The following is a 20634-nucleotide window of genomic DNA, read 5'->3' on the forward strand; positions in this document are numbered from 1 at the left end:
AGACCATTGGTCTGGGGGTGGTAAGGAGTCGTGAACCGGTAGGTCACTCCACACTCCTTCCACATCGCCCGCATGTACGCTGACATGAAGTTGGTCCCCCTGTCGGACACAACTTCCTTGGGAAAACCCACTCGGGTAAAGATTCCCATCAGGGCCCTAGCCACAACAGGTGCTGTTATGGTCCTCAGAGGTATTGCCTCTGGGTACCGTGTGGCATGATCCACCAGAACCAGGATAAACCTGTGACCAGCTGATGTTGGCGGATCTAACGGACCCACAATGTCGATGCCCACCCTTTCAAAGGGGGTGCTAACGACAGGAAGTGGTTCCAGGGGAGCTTTCAGCTTCACCCCTGTTTTCCCACTGGCTTGGCAAGACACACATGTCCGGCAGTAGGTATCAGACGACACTTTCATCTGAGGCCAATAAAAGTGTGGGACAAGACGGGCGAAGGTCTTGTCTTGCCCCAGGTGTCCTGCCAATGGTATCTCGTGAGCCAACTCCAGAAGGAAGGCTCGATAACGTTGAGGGACTACCAAGGCTCGTGATGATCCGTGTAGGGGTGTCTTGGGTTCACTGTAGAGGAGGCCATCCTCCCAGTAAACACTGTAGTTCCCTTCAACGTTCCCTGGTGCCTGGGCTTCGGCCTGTCGCCTCAGCCCCTCAAGGGTAGGGCACTCCCTCTGGCCCTGGCAGAATTCCTCCCTGGACGGGCCTCCCTCCACGTGCCACTCAGCCGGGATGGGTAGGTCCTCCAGGTTGGTAACGTCCCCCACCGCAGACTCCTGGTCCACCACCTCCGGTGGCCTTTCCGTCCTACGGGGTGTGGACGCCGAGGCAGGCTCCTCCTGTCCTCGGTTCTTCCCTTGACCGGCAGCTGGCTGGGCCTTTGTTCCAGGCTCCAGCCGAAATGAACTCCCTCTTCGGGTAGTCGCGGACCTTGTGCTAACACAGGCCCAGTCAGGTGTACCCAGCATCTCAGTGTGAGTCCGGTATTCCACCTCCTTCCAAGCGTTGTGCTCCATGTCATTCCCCAGCAGACAATCGACTGGCACGGCAGGGCTTACGGCAACTCGAAGTGAACCTGCAACCCCCCCCATTCAAAGGGAACCTCGGCCACTGGATAGTGGCCTGTTCTGCCGTCAGCCATCGCGGCTGGGTGGAGTACATCGGGAATTACCTGCTCTGGAGACACCAGCTGGCTACGCACCATAGTCATACTGGCTCCTGTGTCTCTCAGAGCCTCCCCTCTTTGGCCGTTGATGGTGACCCACTGCCCATACTTTGCGGTATTTGCGGGCACCTGGATCTTAGGAACCATCTCCCGTTCTCCCAGGGACACTAAAGTGACACCCGCCCACTCCCTTCCCTTAGTTAAGGGCATCTCCTCCCCGAGCACTACACTAGCTACTCCGGGGGTCTTTCCTCCAATGGGAGGGGGTGGTCGTTTCAGGCACTTCGGATCTCCTTTATAGTGTCCAACGCCACCGCACTCGAAGCAATGGACAACCCTTGGCTGCTGACTCTGGCCAGGATTAGGGTTTCTGGGTGGGTTAGCCCTAGGGGTGAATCCTGTTCCCTTCCCTTGGAAGTTATTTTGGGGGCCTTTGGAGAACTCCTTTTTCTTTTCCCCTCCCTCTTTCTTCTGGGGGGCGCCCTGTCCGGCCTTTTGAGTATCCCCTCCAGTCCCCCTTGTGGACACCCGGGTACTAGCCCAAATGTCCGCCTCCTCAGCAAGCTTCCGGGGACTGGTCAGCTTGCTATCCACCAGGTGTTGCCGCAGTTCAGGGAAACATTTCTCGAGCAGGTGTTCCTTCAGTACTAGGTCAAACAACCCCTCGTAGTTCCTCACTTCACTGCCCTGAATCCAACCCTCTAGTGCCTTCTTTGCATAGTCCAGGAAGTCCACCCAATTCTGTGTGCCCAGTTTGTGACTACCCCTGAACTTCTGTCTGTACTTTTCGGGTGTTAGTCCAAACTTTCTTATGAGCGCCAGTTTCATGGTGGGGTAGTGGGTCTGCTCATCCTCTTCGAGGGCCAATAAAGCATCCCTACCAGCTGGAGGCATGTACTTGTACAATCCCCCTCCCCAGTACTTCTCTGGAACCCCATGGGCCCTTAACGAGACCTCATAGGCCGCTAGCCACTTGGCGATATCATCGCCCGCCCCATAGCTAGCTACTATGTCCTTTGGCAGGTAGGGTTTGGGTTCCCTGGTGTACTCTCGTTCTTCGCTGCCACCGTTAGGTACAGGGTGTGCCCCGATTCTCAGGATCTGAAGATCTATCTCTTTCAGCCTTATCTCATGAGCCATCCTCTGTTCCTCTTTCTCCTTCTCCAGCCTTGCTAAGTCCCATGTGAGCTGTCTTTTCTCCCTCCGGTCTGTTAACTCCACTTCAGACAAGCCACCGCTAGAGGCACTGCTGCCCTTCCTGGAAAGTGTCCTGGGCCCCGCTGACAGGTTCCCCACCTCCGGTTGGTACAAACCAGCTCCCTCACTGTCGGGCTCTCTATCCCTGTCCTCCTCCTCAGCCTTGCTTTCCCGGCGTGCCTCCCCCCAAGCCCTTAAGCTGGTTTGGAGTGCACCCTTCTTTGCTCCTGGGGGACAATACATCCCCTCCCGCTGGCAAAACTCCCTGAGTTGGGCCACAGTGTACGTTTCTAGATCTTCCAGTACAAACTCCATCTTGCCCACTCAGGTCAGAGGACAGTTATTTGCAGTAACAATGCAGGGGGGTACCTTTAATAATACCTCCTCCCACCACCAGAGTAAATTTGGAAAAAACAAAAACCCACAATTAGGAAGGCCGCTTTGAGAAAACTCCCGGTGTAGGCCTATGGACTACCCACAGTTATTGTTGAGTATACGTAGGCACAGCTCTATCCCACCACTGAACACCAATTATGTTAGAAAAACTCCACTCCCACACCGGAAAGGGTTGGTGGTGTTCTCCCAGACACACTGTGGTAGCTTGGCTCGAGTGGTCAGGAATCAGGCACCGTGCTAAGCATACGACATACCCATACAATAACCATGCGTGCATCCGTTCCAAAAACGACTCTACACCATAAAAATTATGAAAAATATCTTTCTTTATCTTCTTTTTCTCTTAGTTGCTGATTAGATAAATAAATAACAATCACAATATACAAACTTTTTAAATAGTGCAGGTCAAATAAATACTGGCTTAATGATTCAATAAATAGGGGTGATCATAAATAATGAAGGCATAAATATAAGTACAAAACATACAGGCAATTAAATATTCTGAGGCAATAAATACTGTAAACCAATAAATATTGTGCATCGATAAATACTGTGGACCAATAAATACAGTGAAGCAATAAATAGGTTAAATACAATAAATACAGTGCCCCTAATAAATAATTAAAAGCTGACAGTGACACTCATAGAATCAGATCACATTTGAATTCCTAAGGGCTGATTTGGCCCAGGCACAGCTTGTGGGGATGTGGAAGGCTTGAGGGTGTCTACTCCCTGGCTTGGACAAGGCTGAGGCCTAAACTGAGGTAGATCAAGGGGGGAATACCAGAGACCTGGCTCTCTCACTCCACACAACCCCTCTAAATTAGTCTCAGCTCACCCCCTGGCACAGTCAGGTTGGTTCCAGCACCTCCCTAGCCCCTTAGAGCAGTCTCTCAGGTCTCCACAGGGCCTTAGGCGCCCTCTACTCCACTTACTGCCCTTTTTCTGATGCTCCGACGCCGCTGGAGTCGTGTCGACGCCGTGAGGCGGTTCCGATTCGATGTCGGCGGCCTCGGCGCAATGTCAGTTCTTGACGACGCCGGTAGGCGGTTCCGGTTTCGATGTCGGCGGTCTCGGTTCGATCTCGACCTCCGATTCGATGACGTCGGGCAGTCTTGGCTCGGTGTCGGCGTCGGGCGGCTCCGGTCCGATGGCGACCTCGGATTCGATGACGTCGGCCGGCTTTGGCTCGATGTCGACTTCCGGCAGCTCCGGAGTGCGATCTCCACTCCCGACCTCCGGTGCTCCTCTCCTCAGGTTTCCGGCGACTCCGGAGTGCGATCTCCACTCCCGACCTCCGGCACGCTTCACCTCGGTCTCCGGCGACTCCGGAGGGCGGACTTCACTCCCCCGTCGACGCCGCTCACTCGACCTCGGGTGACTTCCTCCTCGACCTCTGGTACTCCTCACGACCTCTGACGGCGCCCTCTCTCGACCTCTGGCGGCTCCGGGTATGACGTCCGCTTTCCAGTCGGCACCGCTTCTCCACCTCGGGCTCCAGGTCTCAGGCTACTCGACGTCGGACTCCAGGGAAACCAGTTTCCAGGTCAGGATCTTGCTGTTCTCTGTTTCTAAGGCCTGTTCCTGCTGTCCAGGTCCTTAGGATGGGTTTTCTTGCTTCTTCCCACACAGGGCTCCAGGCTGGGCTCAGTCAGTAGGGACTAGTATCAAGGGTGGGTTTATGGACCCCACTCCAGGCACAAGTTCCACCCCTGCTGCTTCACTCCTTCCTCCTTCAAGTTTCTGCTGCTCTCTCCTCACCAGTCAGGTGCCAACTGCCAGCTCCAACTGCCAACTCTCTGTCTTAGCTTCCCAACATTCTAAACCGCCTCCAACTGTCACAGGGTTCTGGAATGTTCTGGAAGGTGCTGGTAGGTTCCAGTGGATGCTGGTGATGTCACAGGTGGCCACCATTTTGTGCTCCAGGCCCTCAGACAGAAGTTTCAGGGGTAGCTAAAATGGCTCCCTGAATCTGCAGCAACACGAAAAAGTCTGGTGGTTCCCAAAAAGGAAAAATTCAAACAGGGTTTGAGGCAAAAGTGGGACAAAATAAATAATGATGAGGAGGGACCACCCAAAGGGCTGACAGGTCTAACAGCCCATCTTTTATACTACACCTCAATGGTGAGTACAGGACAGGTCCTGTGTGTATTTATACGCTGGCCGCCACCTTGCATCCCAGTATCATCACTGTGAACCCTCTGACGTCTCATAGTGCTACTCTATTTTCTCTTGCATCGTGCACGGACATCCCAAAATTAAGGCATTCACAAAGTTCTCTTTACAAAAGTGTGTCTGACCAGCATGGGGCATAGCTTTCTTACCATCAAGATCACACTGGGCCAGTAGTGGCTGCTGACCTGTGAAGGTGGTGAGGCTTAAGTACTCACTTTCATTTGCACAGAGTGGGCGAACAATGCTAGTTTCTGCAGGGGTGTTTAAATCACAAGAATTTTAAAGAAGCATTTGCAATGCAATAGGTCTCTCATTTTCGAGAATTTAAGCTATTGGCATTGTAAATGACAATGCCTTTTATGTATCTGTTTTGATAATTAACACATAAATAAAAGGCCAATGCCAATAGCTCAAATTCCTGTAAATGCGAGACCTATTTCATCTCAAAGAAGTGGCTGCCATTGTACCTGGCTGCTTGAAAAGTGAAAGCGCGCATGGCGTGCTGAATGTTGTAGGAAAGCATGTCAAGCCTGCAGTTGGAGAAACTCATTAAAGAAAATAGTGCTTACAGACTAAATAAGACATACCGTGTAAATACAGGCGTAAAACGGCCAGTCCTCATGGGCTGTTACAGCTGAAGACCAGGCGGTGCTAAGGAGGGACTATCAAGCATATTAACACATCAGAAGCCAGCATTTACAAAGGACAATGACACAAGCCATTGAAAAATATGGGCGGAGAGTGGGCGAAGCTTCAAGTCCATACGGCAATACAGCATGCCTCGCAGAGCAGCGCATGTGCTTTCCAGGAGCATCCTAAAAACCATGGCCAAATGGTTGATTTTACAGATAAGGAACATTAATGAAATATTCTATAATCTAAAGCTCAAATTGTCTCAGGGTTCTTCAGCTTCACTCACCCCAAGAAAACATTGAAACATGGGTGGCTAAATTGTTCAATTTCAGCAGAATTTACCTTAACAGTTGACTAATAAAAAGCTGCAGGCATTACAGGCATTTAAAAAAATCTGGCAGTGTATTTGCCCATGCCCAGTCCTTTTCATAATTTGGGTAGCATTTTATCTACTTCTTTAATTTTCATTGTGCTCCTTACAAGTAGACTCTCTGTCATATGGTATAATTGAGAGACAACTTGGAAGTATTTCATTGGAAACATTAAAACAACGCTTAATTTGAACTGGTGGTTTCTGGTGCTCAGCACTGGAACTTTTGTATCAACACCAGCACTTATGATAGTTCACCACATAATGGCGCTGGCTGTCTAATTTTGAAATAAGCACAACAACAGTTGTTTTATAGCTCAATACACAATGAAAATAATTGATACCTCCCACCATAGCTTTAGGTGGCCTGGAATAGCCTAAATTGTTACACTAATAGGATTGTGATGGTTAGTACTGTAATTGGCAGCGCTGGCAGGGGCAATGGGTGGTGCAGGCTGCAGTGGTCTCCTAAAAAAGTCCCTGGGACTTAATATTTTTACAAATTAAGTACTGCATAAAAATATGTTCTCTATGTGGTCATAGACCATAGAGAGATTTTACTGACCTACAGAACAGATCTGCCACTCAGGTTTAATGGACTTTACAGATCAGGCAACAGACAGGTAGCACCATTCATACATTCACACTACATTTCTGATGATGAAGTAAAAATCTTTATTAATATGGGTGAAGACAAGCCTCCTCACGAGTTTTGAAATAAAATATCTGGCAGCAAGTGCCCTTATCTGCCAAGTCAACAACATCACCAATAAGTCTTCAGAACACAGCATGAACTATACTGAAATATCTGCTTAAAGTAAATTTTGAAATGTAACCATTTTGTTCCCAAGTATTAACTTTTTAGCTTCTGTAAACACACACATTCTAATAACATATGTAAGCTTTTCATTTTGAATAAACTCCTTTCCTCAATAAAAATGTGTGTCACGTTTATGAAGACAGCATTTTGCCCAGCAATACCAGCTTTTCTTTTCTCAGTAAATACGCAGTTGTTCCACACATCACAGCCTCTCTTTGTCATGAAGTATTCACATATTCTACTACGACACAAGAATAGAGTCTGATTATGTACTCATGCATTAACACCATATTCCAGATTTGGGCTATACATATCCATGTTGGTATTCTAGGCTGGCACACATATTACCAAAAATACCCACAGAAAACCAAGCTGGGCCCCGTTATTCCAAGGCCACCATAATGCCATGGGTAGAGTCTGTGGGCCAGATTCACAAAGGGCCTCCTAACTCGTGGCGGAGGCCCCGAAGTCGTTGGGGAGTCTCCACACTCGGGCAGGCGCGTAACACAGGCCCCCGCAGCCCCCGCGGTGCGGGGGGCCCCAAACTCCAGGGGGCCCCTTCAGCACAGCACTCTGTCTGCAGGGCGCCTGATTCAGCCTGGAGGGGGCCCCACCAGGTGCCTTGCAGGGAGGCCCCCTCAAGGTTCGTTACGCCAGTGACTCGGGCGGAGTCTCCGCAATTAGAATTCTCATTGCAGAGATTCCTCTCCGAGTGCAGAGACCCCCCCACGACTGCGGGGTCTCTGCCACGGGTACAGAGGCCCTTTGTGAATCAGGCCTCATATTCCCAGTGATGAGCACAATATAGCAACAATTACCACCATTATGCCAGGGGCAGATAACACGATGTCACAGGTATCAAGTGTAGGAAGGAGGAGTATTATGTGATGTGGGGGGTTAAACCTCACCATGTCATACTACCACAATATCCCGAAGATGGTCCTTGGATTAAAAATAATAAACCCTTAGCTCAGTCCTTATAGAGTAGCAAAAAGCAGTCTGGCTTTAGTAGAGGAACATGTGTTAACCATTTAAGAGCACCAACATGGACCATAAGTAATTGACACGACAGGATAGAAACACGACACCAATTTATAAAAATAAAGTGTATTTATATCTTAGTTTAGACACCGATATTAACGGAATAACATACATATAACTAGAGTTATAGATTTTAGGAGAAAATATAAGTAACAGCAATTCAAAACTGCAGAACATTTGCATTGCGGTCAATAGAAAAAAGTGGTAGTGACGGTGCTGCGGGGCACAAGATGCAAAAAAACAACGTAGTCGCTGCTGACATTTGACGAAGGTTGGATGGTGTTCCCTCCAGGTGCAGTGTCTAGTGCAGGAATCGGTTAGAGGACTGGTGACGAACAAACCTTTGCAGCGGTAAGCACAGTGGATAGTTACTTCAATGTCCGGTGGTCCCGGGGAACAGGGTAGCTGCCAGGAACTATGTGGAAGGCAGGACTGCAGTTCCCACAATTAACCAGACCATCTGGATTTGGGCAATCCCTCAGAGGGCCCAATGGCCAGCAATTCTTTGGATTCAGAGCATTGTTTTATGTGCAGTTTGCAGGGGACCAGTGCCTCTAGTCCAGGGGAATCTGAGGGTGCTTCAGGCTCGTTCAAGACTTACTCTCTCTGTGGGAACCAACATTTAGCCTAGGGCGAGTCTTGATCACGCAGTTCCAAGAGCATTGCTACAGGGACAGAGTATTCCTCGTTTTGTTTGGTTGCACAAAGTTCTGTTGTTACCCTACACAGGTCTCTTCTTTGCCCTCATCTATGCAGGTTTTTTTTTTATATGTGTTTAATAAAGTTTTACACTTGCTATGACATCAACTTTAAATGTGGCTCCAAGTGTAGTAAGATGCGAGCATGTATTACAGTAAAGTTTTTTCGGTGTATTGACAGTGTCTCTGGCTCTGGATTGCCCATCAAGGAAATATTAACAGCAATCACATGAACAATATTGTATATGTGAGAGTATGTGTCTTACGGGTAGTTAGGGGGGAGGGAGCAAGTAGCCAATGGACGGCTAGTCCCTGCATCCCTGAGATGACCACATCCGGGGGTGTGGGTCACATTTTCTACCCAGAACCCTTTATTCTGCCACTTTCAGAAATGTCAGAACCCTTCTTTTAGTGTATAAACTGGGCTGCCCACCCTGGAGGTATGGGTAAACCTCTGGGGGTTCATACCTCCTTGTATACCTAATTCTCCCTGCGCCCGAGTGCAAATGTGCCTGGGGATGCTTCCTCTGCTCAAAGTCAGTCCTGATGCATATTAGAGGTGGTGTATCCTTTGAAGCTCCCCGCATTGATGTGCATCTTCACTAGCCTGCCTGAGAGGGAAGAGATGTGACCTCCGTCCTGCCCAGGCCTTTGTGCCTGACTCCTGGGAGTAATCACACTGCCTGGCAGGAGGTCAATATCTTTTCTTGTTACCAGCAAGTGCGGGCTTGCCAGCTAGAGCACAGAAAAGCTGGGGCAACCAGATGGGCAATCTCAAAGCTAGGTACCTAGGAGCATGCCACATCGCCCTCGACTCGAAATTCATGTCAGGGGTTTTGAGCATGTTATTTGATACCAAAAATGACATATTTTTGCAAAACCATAATAGAGCTGCCAACCCAGTGTTTGCCCAAGTGCAAGCCTATGTTATCCTATGGACCCTCTCACACTTATAGTGTCCTTTAATGGTACAGGCCACTATAGGCACTTTCATGACCTTTAATATAATGCACCCTTCTTCCTGGGCTTTAGGATACCTCCCTTAGGGGTGACTGGCATATATTAAAAATAGTGTATTGACTGTTGCCACACATGGTGAGGGCAAAGTTGAGTTCAAGCAGTTTGCACTGCTCCTGCTCCTCACTCAGACACCCTGTTACCTAATGCTTGTAGCAAACAGGCCATTTTTGAGATCCATCTGTCTCCTCCACTCCCAAAATGTTCCCTGTCCACTTCTTCGGTGCTTCCACTCACCTGCACATGGTCTGCTCTGTGCACCTCTGTGACCCATCCCTCATCCTTCAAAGGCAAGACTCACATTCATGTTCACAGAGGAATTGAATGCATGCGCCTGTAACATGACCAGAAACCATATGACTATTGCAAACATTTACCTTTTCCTATGGGTTTCCATCTCTGGACACTCTGGTGTTTTCAGAGATGGTCTGGAGTTGTTTGGCCCTTGCATCTTCTTGAAGAAAGCAACTTTTTGTAAAACTTTTTCGCTACCTCCCTAATGATGAGTGTACTTTTGGTACTAAAGCCCAAGCATGTTGTCAGCTTGAATGACAAAGATCATTAGCACCTCTCCTTCTGCTGGTTCAATTGTTGTTCTTCTGCCTAAATCAGAAAGAAAAAATACATGAAAAACATATTCAAAGCTAACGCATTATTCATATGACAAGTAATTGATCTTGCAAACAATCACCCTAAAAAAACAATTTGAGTAAGGTAGACAATCTACTAAGCCCTCTACAAGTGTCCTACCAAAAGGCAATCTGAATAAAATCAGTAATCACTTAGCAACATTTTTAAAAAACAGCACCAAAGAGATTGAACTTTTCATTATCAGCTCTTTATCTTTGCTCCTCAACTATGAACTCACCCAAAAATGTAATGTCTGAATTGTAAAAATCTCGCAAAGTGACCTATGGAAAACCATATCCTAACTGAAGGTATCCTTTCACTTCTCTGAGCTCTTACCCAGTTCCATCGTTAAAGAATTAAGATTAACAATGGAACCATTCTGGACCAATCTTATCAATGCTTCACTATTAAAAGGCACTGTGCCAAACCCTCTAAATATAGGACAGGTTACCTCTGTTCTGAAAAGCATGGATTAAACCCAGAAATCTAAACAACTATCAACCAGTCTAAAAACTCCCCTTTCTAGCGAAAGTCCTTAAAAGTGTGTGGAATCACAACTGAAACAATATATCTACAATAACCATCTACTCGACCATGCTCAATCCAGCTTCAGAACTGGATGTAGTACCAAAACAGCGAATATACACGTTGTCAATGATGCCATCATAATGCTAGATAAAGAAGAATCACGCCTCCTCTCCCTCCTGGACCTCTCAGCAGCTTTTGACACAGTCAATCATGCAACTTTTGTGAAAATCCAAGAGACACCAGAATGGTCATGAAAGGGGATGTGCTTAAAAGGTTCACAACCTATCAAGCAAAGTTGTCTCTCCTTAACAGTTCCAACTAGTCCTATGCAGGTGGCACACAGCTGTATCTAAAAGTCCTTCACCCAAGGATACAAACGTATTCTCCCTGACACTTGCAAAATTAGAATTAGGGATGTCCCAGCATCGCCTTAAACTAAACCCACAAAAAACAAATTCTCATTGATCTCACCCCCCAAAAGCACTAAACCATGCCGAACATAGCTAAGAGCCACCATTATTCTATGAAAGTAAAGGGATGGTACATGTGGTCGGGGCCTCCGGGACAATCTCCCTGCCCCCCCTTAGTGGGAAATCACTACAACACAAAGTGTTTTACTCTCCTTTTTTTATTACTTGCTGTATGTTAGCTTCACATAGGGCAAGAGGTCTTCTATAACGTGAACAGAGGGAACAACTGGTTTGTCACTTTTAAGGTCCACAACTGAGGGCTTCTTTGGTTCTCCTGGTCCCAGGTTCCTTCTCACAGTCAGGCAAGCGTTGACCCAGAAAGCAAAAACAAAGAAAAGAGGGCTCAGGCTACTGTTTTCTCTCACAGGCCTAAAACATAGGGGAAGGGAAAAAATGTGCACCGTCACCAGAGCCGAATCTGTGTGGCGTGTCTAGTGCTCAGGGAACAATAGTGCTCTCTCACTGGTGCCCCTTTAGGCGTGCCCACAGCCCCTTAACCAGCCCAGAGCATGCACCCGACACTTGCCTGCTCCCACGACCCTCCTGGGCCGTGGTGATGGGAGACCCAGCCTCCTCGCTGTTGGGGAGAAAAGTGGTCCCGATGGCAATGCTCCTTGAGCGGTCATGCTCTTTTCCTTCTTCCACCCGACCGGTGTATAGGTCCCGCGTTGTCCGTCCTAAGCTGACGAAGCTGACGTCTTCCTCCCCGTGGTTCACGTTCCTCGCTCTCCGTTCGTCCTCTCCTTCGGGTCGCTTGGCGTCCTCCTCTCCTGCAAACCACTCCGGAACACCTGACACCCCTTTTGGACGCCACCAGTCTTTTTTAACGGCTACTTCCGCCCGGCTTTCATCCACTAGTCCGCTAATCGCACTTCTGGGTTTCTCGGCGGCCATGTTGGGTTGGTCGGCGTCGTCTGATGGTGGCAAACCATCACAGTACAGTTCCACCATTTTGCAGTTATCATGAATATATACAAGTGTATAAAATTCATGATAATAAGTTCGTACTCCTACGATGCCTTCCTAACTAGATGTACCTAGCATCTGTGTAGGTGTTATGCTAAGAATCCCTCTAGGATCTAGTCAACCTCATTACCTGAGAATGAGAGCATATGGGACCCCATCCTGGTCTCGAGTTGGACACCCTGCGAGGGATGTTAGACCACTGCGATCTGGAGTGTCTGCATGCAGGAACCTCAGCATCTCTGGTCATTATGTCAGCCAGGAAGTCTCGGTCTCTTCTCCCTTCCTAAGCAAGATGTGATGTATTTATACCCATAGGTCTCCCCAGGGGTCCTACCTTACTGTGTTACTGTGTCGGCCAAAAGGATGACGTTGGGCCTGAACTTTATACAGAGATATTATACAGGAGATGGTAATCCTGCTGTTAGTCCTGCTGTGCTTCCAAGAAGCCTCATGCATAATGTATGAGAATCGAACTAGGGAAACCCCTTGTTCTGAATGCCGTGTCATATCTAGGTAAAAGGTCAGTCCCCAAGAACCATTATGTATGTAATGTAGGGAAGGAAATAGGTGAAAGGTTATAATGTAACCTGCGCCTATATAGGGTTCCTATATGGATTATAACACCCACTCCTCTTCCGACTGGACAACCTATGTAACCTATTAATGTACTACCATCCTAACTAGATATTGGTACGCACAAAGTTTAAATACATTTCTTTTGTTAAAATGTTTAAAACAACAAAACAATTCTAAAAAACTTAAAAGTGTTTAAAATAAATCTTTCAAGCCATAGCTCTAAAGCTCTAAAGTGTCCGTGGCCATGTCTGAACTGGGGTGGCAGAGTGGGCTAAAGAACGGTGATGGATCAAACCCGGATCTGTTGACTGGGTGTGAGTGTTTGATTGGTTCTGATGCTCCGTCCATCACCACCCCCTTTTGTACTGCTTTGTTCGTCATAAGTTGGCAGGGTATGCTCAGACGTGAGTCCCTTGCTCACTTTGCCACTGGATTCAAGCAAGCCTGGCTGAAGACGACTGAAATGCCAGAAACCGGTCCTAGGAAGCTTGTTTCCAGTCCAGGGAAGGCATGGCTTGGCAGTTCGGGCTGGACTGTTCTCATGAGGCACAGGGTCAGACTGATTTGCATATGGCCATGTCTGAACTGGGGTGGCAGAGTGGGCTAAAGAACGGTGATGGATCAAACCCGGATCTGTTGACTGGGTGTGAGTGTTTGATTGGTTCTGATGCTCCGTCCATCACCACCCCCTTTTGTACTGCTTTGTTCGCCATAAGTTGGCAGGGTATGCTCAGACGTGAGTCCCTTGCTCACTTTGCCACTGGATTCAAGCAAGCCTGGCTGAAGACGGCTGAAATGCCAGAAACCGGTCCTAGGAAGCTTGTTTCCGGTCCAGGGAGGCATGGCTTGGCAGTTCGGGCTGGACTGTTCCCATGAGGCACAGGGTCAGACTGATTTGCATATGGCCATGTCTGAACTGGGGTGGCAGAGTGGGCTAAAGAACGGTGATGGATCAAACCCGGATCTGTTGACTGGGTGTGAGTGTTTGATTGGTTCTGATGCTCCGTCCATCACCACCCCCTTTTGTACTGCGTAGCTATAGTCCAAACCACTATAACCATTTGAAAGCCATGTATGCCCAATAATGAAAGGAATGCCAAATTTGTTTTCAAGTTCCACATTTTGAGCTTGTTTAAAAAAGGGCGAATTTCTTCCAGTACACGACGAGCCAAAATTAGTCAATTGTTTGTGTCCTGGCTGGTAGATGCAACATTTTCCTTGCTTGCTTCTGCAGAAGACGGACCCTGTAGCACCTCGCAAAGCACGTCAATTGAGCACAGACGATGTTCCACGCTGTCCGCAGCCGGTGCTGGGGCAGCCTGTGCTCCGTCCAAAGCCTGGGTGTCAGCGGAGGAGCCGATGTCCATACCAACAGGTGCAGTTACTACATGTATAGTCACCGCGGATCCTAACGCAATGACTCGTTTCAGGTCACTCCGAATTACGTCTTTATGAACATAGACTCTTGTCTTACGGAGAGGAAACCTACTAGTGACCTCCCTGAGACCGGACTGCGTTTTCTTGGAACTACCTTTCTATATTAGGCGCCAGTGGGACACTGTTACAACTTGCACACATATAGACAGTATTTGGAAACGAGAGAAAGTCTACCAGCAATCTACCGATGACCTGAGGATTTTTTAGGAATTGCGCCAGTTTACTAGGCGGCATTAGGACACCGATCCTATTTCCCATACATATGTAGACTGTTGGAACAGAGACTCTACTTCTCGTCATCATTTTAAGACGTCGCTGCGGGAATATGTCAGAAACGTCTGGACTTCTGACTTGCAATCGCCTTGAAAAAGTCTATGTTTAGACGAAACACATGTTGGCAAAATCCTTGCTGGGTATAACAAAAGAATAAACCAACAAGTTGAACACTGAATCTATGGACTCTTGTGACGATTTATATTTTGAGAAAGGATATCATCGGTCTACTTTGAACAATTCCTATTAAATTATGTTCGATATATAATTTGTGATGGTTATACGTATCCACTACATCCTGGATATTTGTACTTTTTTTTAGAACTAAGCTCTGTTTTTTGTATGTATGCATACACATCAGTTTCTGATGTGTAATCAGCACCTTTGGTAGTGGGTGATTTGAGCTGAAGGCACCTCAACCTTACTGTAAAATTGGTATACTATTGATTAGCACAAGATTTGACTATACTATAAACGCTTCATCTTTGGGGTGCGATAATTTCCCCAATTGGGGACCACTACTACCTCATTCAAATGCATTGCATACTACCTGCCGTGGCTCAGGGAATGCCGCCATCAAAATGGGAACACCCTGGAGACATTGCAGAACATGGGCCGTTATCGGGTCCAGTAGACCATTCACGTCCGGTTGCGCACATAATGGGAGTGTCAAACAAAGGTCTAACACGCATTCTTCTCCGCAAAACAGGCATCAGAGGACTGGTGAGATGCAGTCCATCCAGACTGGTCGAAATGACAAGAACCAAGATGCACTTAGTTCTCTTAGGCGAGGCATGCCTAGATGTTGTACCATGCGGTCAAGGTATTCTGATGGATACATCTGCCAGTGGATTCCTCACCTTGTGAATATCCCCTGCGCCAGCAACATTCAGAAACTTTTGTAGCAGTCCACGCCGATGGGGTCGAAGACGACGTCACAGAGACACGGCTCCGCTCGTGACTCCGCTGACGTCACCGGCTCAATAAGAAGACCTCGTCGGCGTGATGACGTCAGTTCCCTTTTTTCCGCGCCGTCGATGCTAACGGATTTCGGGAATCGTTGCTAGTAGCTTTACTGATACTTTGTGTATTCTTCTGAATTTCATCTGTTTCTCTTCGAGAAGATGTCGACAAAGAAGTCGGGTTTCAAGCCCTGTCGGGAATGTGGCAAACACATGTCAATTACAGATCCACATGAAGACTGTGTTTGGTGTCTCTTATCCGACCACGATGTGGATGGTTGTTCTTGCTGCCGCAAGATGAGCTCCAAGGCTCTAAAAGAAAGGGAGGCGAAGCTTTTCATCGCTAGGATGAAAAACGAAAAGAGAGGAAGAAGAAAGTCCAGATCGAGGTCGAGGTCGAGGTCGGCGTCCAAGTCGACTTCGGGACATGCTTCGCGAAGCAAGAAGCATAAGAAGAAGAGGAGGCATTCTTCTCATCATCACTCCGATAAGAGTTCGGCTCCGAAGTCGAAGTCGCTGGCTCGATGCCGGAGGGGATCCGTGTCTCCTTCTCCAGTCCCGACTTCACCTCCAGTTCCATCTTCTCCAGTGGCTTCGCTGGCTCCAGCTTCATCTCCGGTTCCGGTGCTATCCCCGACGCCGGTTCCATCTCTGGCTCCGGCTTCATCTCCGGTTCTGTCTCCGGCCCCGGTTGAGGATCTTCCAGTCCCGGGTGAGCCTGCGATGCCGTTTGTTCCACCATCGGCGCCGGCAGGCCAGAATCCGGTGATACCTGACCAGTACCCTGCATTCCCTGGACCAGGTCAGGACCCCTCGCATTATCTAAAGGCCATGTACGGGGTGTTTGAGGGCCATGTATACCACTCGTGCACCTGCGGGTCCGATTGGTCCAATGGCTTTTAAATTGGGAGTGCCGCAGGTCTATCCTCAAACTCCATTGCTGCCGTTCTTTCCGGCGACACCGTCTTGGCATCTACCGGCGCCGAGGACGTCGACGCCGCTTCCCTCTTTACCGTCGCCGGCTCGACTTCGTTCGACGCCGGCTGCTCCAGCGGATCCACGTTCGACGCCAGATTCGAACATGGCGCCGCCAACGCCGCTGGTGCGGATTTGATCCAGAAGAGAAGCGCAGAGAGTGGTGGATGAAAGGAGGTATCTTTTGGAAGAAGCTGAAGAGGGAGAGCTGGTTGAATCTGATGAGGTGTTTGAGGAGCTAAAGGAGGCTAGTGGGCTGGATTTGTCTCCTGAGTGGGAAATCACTCCACCATCAGATGAGCCCTCAAAGGATGCAGCGCCGTATCATGCGGTCATCAGGAAGGCTGCGGAGCTGCTAGACCTCCAGTTACCAACCACGGAATTCAGGTCTAATATTCTTACTGAGGTGCTGCATTCGCCTACTGCAGTCTCGGAGCCTTTGTTGCCCTTTAATGACGCCATTATTGACCCTGTATTCGAGGTATGGCGTAAACCTTTTTCGGCTCCCGCGGTCTCTAGGACAGTCGCAAGGAGGTATAGGGCGGCTCCAGGGGATCCTGAGTTTTTAACATCGCACCCATCGCCTGAGAGCCTGGTGGTTCAGGCTGCTTGTTCGGGAAAATCCAAGGGTGTCTTCCCTCAGGTTCCAGGGGACAGAGAGGCCAAAAAGATAGACCAGTCGGCCAAACAGATAGACCAGTCGGCCAAAAAGGTCTTTTCATCGGCCAGCATGGCCCTAAAGTCGACGAACGCAACTTGTCTGTTGGGGCGCTGTTAGAAAAACCCCACTCCCACACCGGAAAGGGTGGTGGTAACGGGGTCTTTCCAGACATACACAATGGTAGCTTGGCTCGAGTGGTCAGGGGTCAGGCACCGTGTTAAGCATACGCAATACCCACACAATAACCATGCGTGCATCCGTTCCAAAAACGACACTACACCTTAAAAATTATACTGAAAATATATCTCTTTATCTTCTTTTCTCTTAGTTGCTGATTAAATAAATAATAATACAATCACAGTACACAAGGCTTTTTCTGTGGAAGGGTACGTCAAATAAATACTGTCTTAACGATTCAATAAATAAGGTAGATCATAAATAATCAAGGCATAAATATAAGTGCATTACATTACAGGCAATTAAATATTATGAGGCAATAAATACTGTACGACAATAAATATTGTGAAACAATAAATACTGTGAGGCAATAAATAGGATAAATACAATAAATACAGTGCTCTCAATAAATAATAAAAGCCAACAGTGACATTTGTAAAATCAGATCACGTTTTAAATACTATGGGCTGATTTGGCCCAGTCACAGCTTGTGGATAGGTGGATGGCCTGAGGGTATCTCACCTAGCTTGGGTAAGGCTGAGGCTAAAACTGAGGTAGATCAAGGGTAATCTAGGAATCTGGCTCTCCCAAACTACACCACCCCTCACACAGGTCACTGTATCAGTCCCAGTCCACCGCTGGCACTTCCAGGCTGGTTCTAACACCTCTTTATCCCTTAGGATGGTCTCTTAGAGCTCCACAGGGCCTTAGGCGCCCTCTACTCCACTTACTGCCCTTTTTATGAAGTTCCGACGCCGCTGGAGTCGTGTCGACGCTGTGAGGCGGCTCCGGTTCGATGTCGGCGGCCTCGGCGCAATGTCAGTTCTTGACGACGTCGATAGGCGGCTCCGGTTCGATGTCGGCGGCCTCGGCTCGATGTTGATCTCCGATTCGATGACGTCGGGCTGTCTTGGCTCGATGTCGACTTCCGTCGGCTCCGGAGTGCGACCTCCACTCCCGACCTCCGGCACAATTCTCTTCAGGTTCCGGCGACTCCGGAGTGCGACCTCCACTCCCGACCTCCGGCACGATTCTCTTCAGGTTCCGGCGACTCCGGAGTGCGATCTCCACTCCCGACCTCCGGCACGCTTCACCTCGGTCTCCGGCGACTCCGGAGGGCGGACTTCACTCCCCCGTCGACGCCGCTCACTCGACCTCGGGTGACTTCCTCCTCGACCTCTGGTACTCCTCACGACCTCCGTCGGCGCCCTCTCTCGACCTCTGGCGGCTCCGGGTACGACGTCTGCTTTCCAGTCAGCGCCGCTTCTCCACCTCGGGCTCCAGGTCTCAGGCTTCTCGACGTCGGACTCCAGGGAAACCAATAAACAGGTCAGATTCTTGCTGTTCTTTACTTCTAAGGCCTGTTCCTGCTGTCCAGGTCCTTAAGATGGTTTTTCTTGCTTTGTCCCACACAGGGCTCCAGGCTGGGCTCAGTCAGTAGGGACTAGTATCAAGGGTGGGTTTATGGACCCCACTCCAGGCACAAGTTTCCACCCCTGCTGCCTCACTCCTTCCTCCTTCAGGTTTCTGCTCCTCTCTCTTCACCAGTCAGGTGCCAACTGCCAGCTCCAACTGCCAACTCTCTGTCTTAGCTTCCCAACATTCTAAACCGCCTCCAACTGTCACAGGGCTCCAGAATGTTGCAGAAGGTTCTAGTAGGTTCCAGTGGGTGCTGGTGATGTCACAGGTGGCCACCATTTTGTGCTCCAGGCCCTCAGACAGAAGTTCCAGGGGTAGCTAAAATGGCTCCCTGAATCTGCAGCAACACTAAAAAGTCTGGTGGTTCCCAAAAAGGAAAAATACTAACAGGGTTTGAGGCAAAAGTGGGACAAAATAAAAAATGATGAGGAGGGACCACCCAAAGGGCTGACAGGTCTAACACGCGTCCCCCCCAGCTGAAAGTGGGGAGAGCTACCCAACCCCTTGGGAGTTCTCATCACTAAGGCGGAAATACCTTGAGAGACCGTCTGCATTGGCGTGGTCCACTCCAGGCCGATGTTCCACCTGAAAGTCCATTCCCTGTAGAGAAATAGACCACCTCAACAACTTGGGATTCTCCCCCTTCATTTGCATCAGCCAACGAAGGGGTCTGTGGTCGGTCTGAACCAGGAAGTGCGAGCCAAACAGGTATGGCCGCAACTTCTTCAGAGCCCATACCACTGCAAAGGCTTCACGCTCTATTGCACTCCACTTCTGTTCCCTGGGAAGTAGTCTCCGGGATAGGAAGACCACGGGTTGATCCAGACCCTCTTCATTGAGTTGCGATAACACTGCCCCAATGCCATGTTCTGATGCATCTGTCTGGACAATGAACTCCTTGGAAAAGTCTGGGGCCCTTAAGACCGGGGCCTCGCACATGGCTTGCTTCAGCTTCACAAAGGCCTGCTGACAAGCCTCCGTCCAGACTACCCGTCGAGGTTGTTTCTTGGACGTGAGCTCCGTTCGGGGGGCTACAATGGTACCGTACCCCTTCACGAAGCGGCGGTAATATCCCGTGAGGCCCAGAAAAGCTCGGACCTCAGTCTGTGTCTTGGGGGGTTCCCAGGCCATGATGGCCTCGATCTTCGCCTGGAGGGGTTGCACCGCTCCCCTACCCACCAAGTGTCCAAGGTACACTACCGACCCCTGCCCGATCTGGCACTTGCTGGCCTTGATCGTCAATCCAGCTTGTCTCAGGGCCTGGAGAACAGCTTGCAGGTGCCGCAAGTGATCCTCCCAGCTGTTACTGAAGACGGCTATGTCATCCAGATAAGCAGCAGAGAAACTCTCCATTCCGGTGAGGATCTGGTTTACCAGGCGCTGAAACGTGGCAGGTGCGTTCTTGAGCCCAAAGGGCATCACACAGAACTGGTAGTGGCCATTGGGCGTGGAGAAGGCTGACCTTTCCCTTGCTCCATCAGTCAAAGAGATCTGCCAGTACCCAGAAGTAAGGTCAAAGGTACTTAGATATTGGGCAGCTCCCAGCCGGTCAATCAATTCATCCGCCCTAGGGATCGGATGAGCATCAGTTTTGGTTACTGAATTCAGTCCCCGGTAGTCCACACAGAACCTCAGTTCCGGTTGGGCACCCGGTGGTGCAGCTTTTGGTACTAGTACCACCGGACTGGACCAGGGGCTGCTAGAAGGTTCGATCACTCCTAGCTCCAGCATCTTAGTGACTTCACTGTTAATGCTGGCCTTCACCTTGTCTGACATCCGGTAGATCTTGGACTTCACAGGTGGGCTGTCTCCTGTGTCCACGTCATGGACGCACAGGTGAGTCCTACCCGGGACAAGGGAGAACAACGTAGAGTACTGCCCCAGGACCTGGCGACAGTCCTCCTGCTGTTCAGGAGTTAGAGATGGGGAGAGAATCACTCCCTCCACCGACCCATCCTTCTCTTGAGACGCAAACAAATCGGGGAGAGGCTCGCTTTCCGCGTCCTCTGCTCCGTCAGTCACCATCATCAAGATGACTT

General features: G+C 49.2%; 1 protein-coding gene and 1 long non-coding RNA gene across 3 annotated transcripts in view; one reads left to right on the forward strand and one right to left on the reverse strand.

Annotated features, from left to right (window-relative positions):
• The window catches only part of OSBP2 (oxysterol binding protein 2), a 1376304-nt gene that overhangs the window by 940465 nt on the left and 415205 nt on the right, over positions 1 to 20634 (forward strand). The gene's annotated exons all lie outside the window — the stretch shown is intronic.
• Positions 9347 to 20634, reverse strand: part of LOC146784182 (uncharacterized) — an 81702-nt gene continuing 70414 nt past the window's right edge. The window contains exon 3 of the long non-coding RNA XR_014970493.1: positions 9347 to 10124. This is a non-coding gene — a long non-coding RNA (uncharacterized LOC146784182). The remainder of the gene's footprint in view (positions 10125 to 20634) is intronic.

This window comes from Triturus cristatus, chromosome 11 (genome assembly GCF_964204655.1).
Source record: "Triturus cristatus chromosome 11, aTriCri1.1, whole genome shotgun sequence".
Taxonomy (NCBI): Eukaryota; Metazoa; Chordata; class Amphibia; order Caudata; family Salamandridae; genus Triturus; species Triturus cristatus.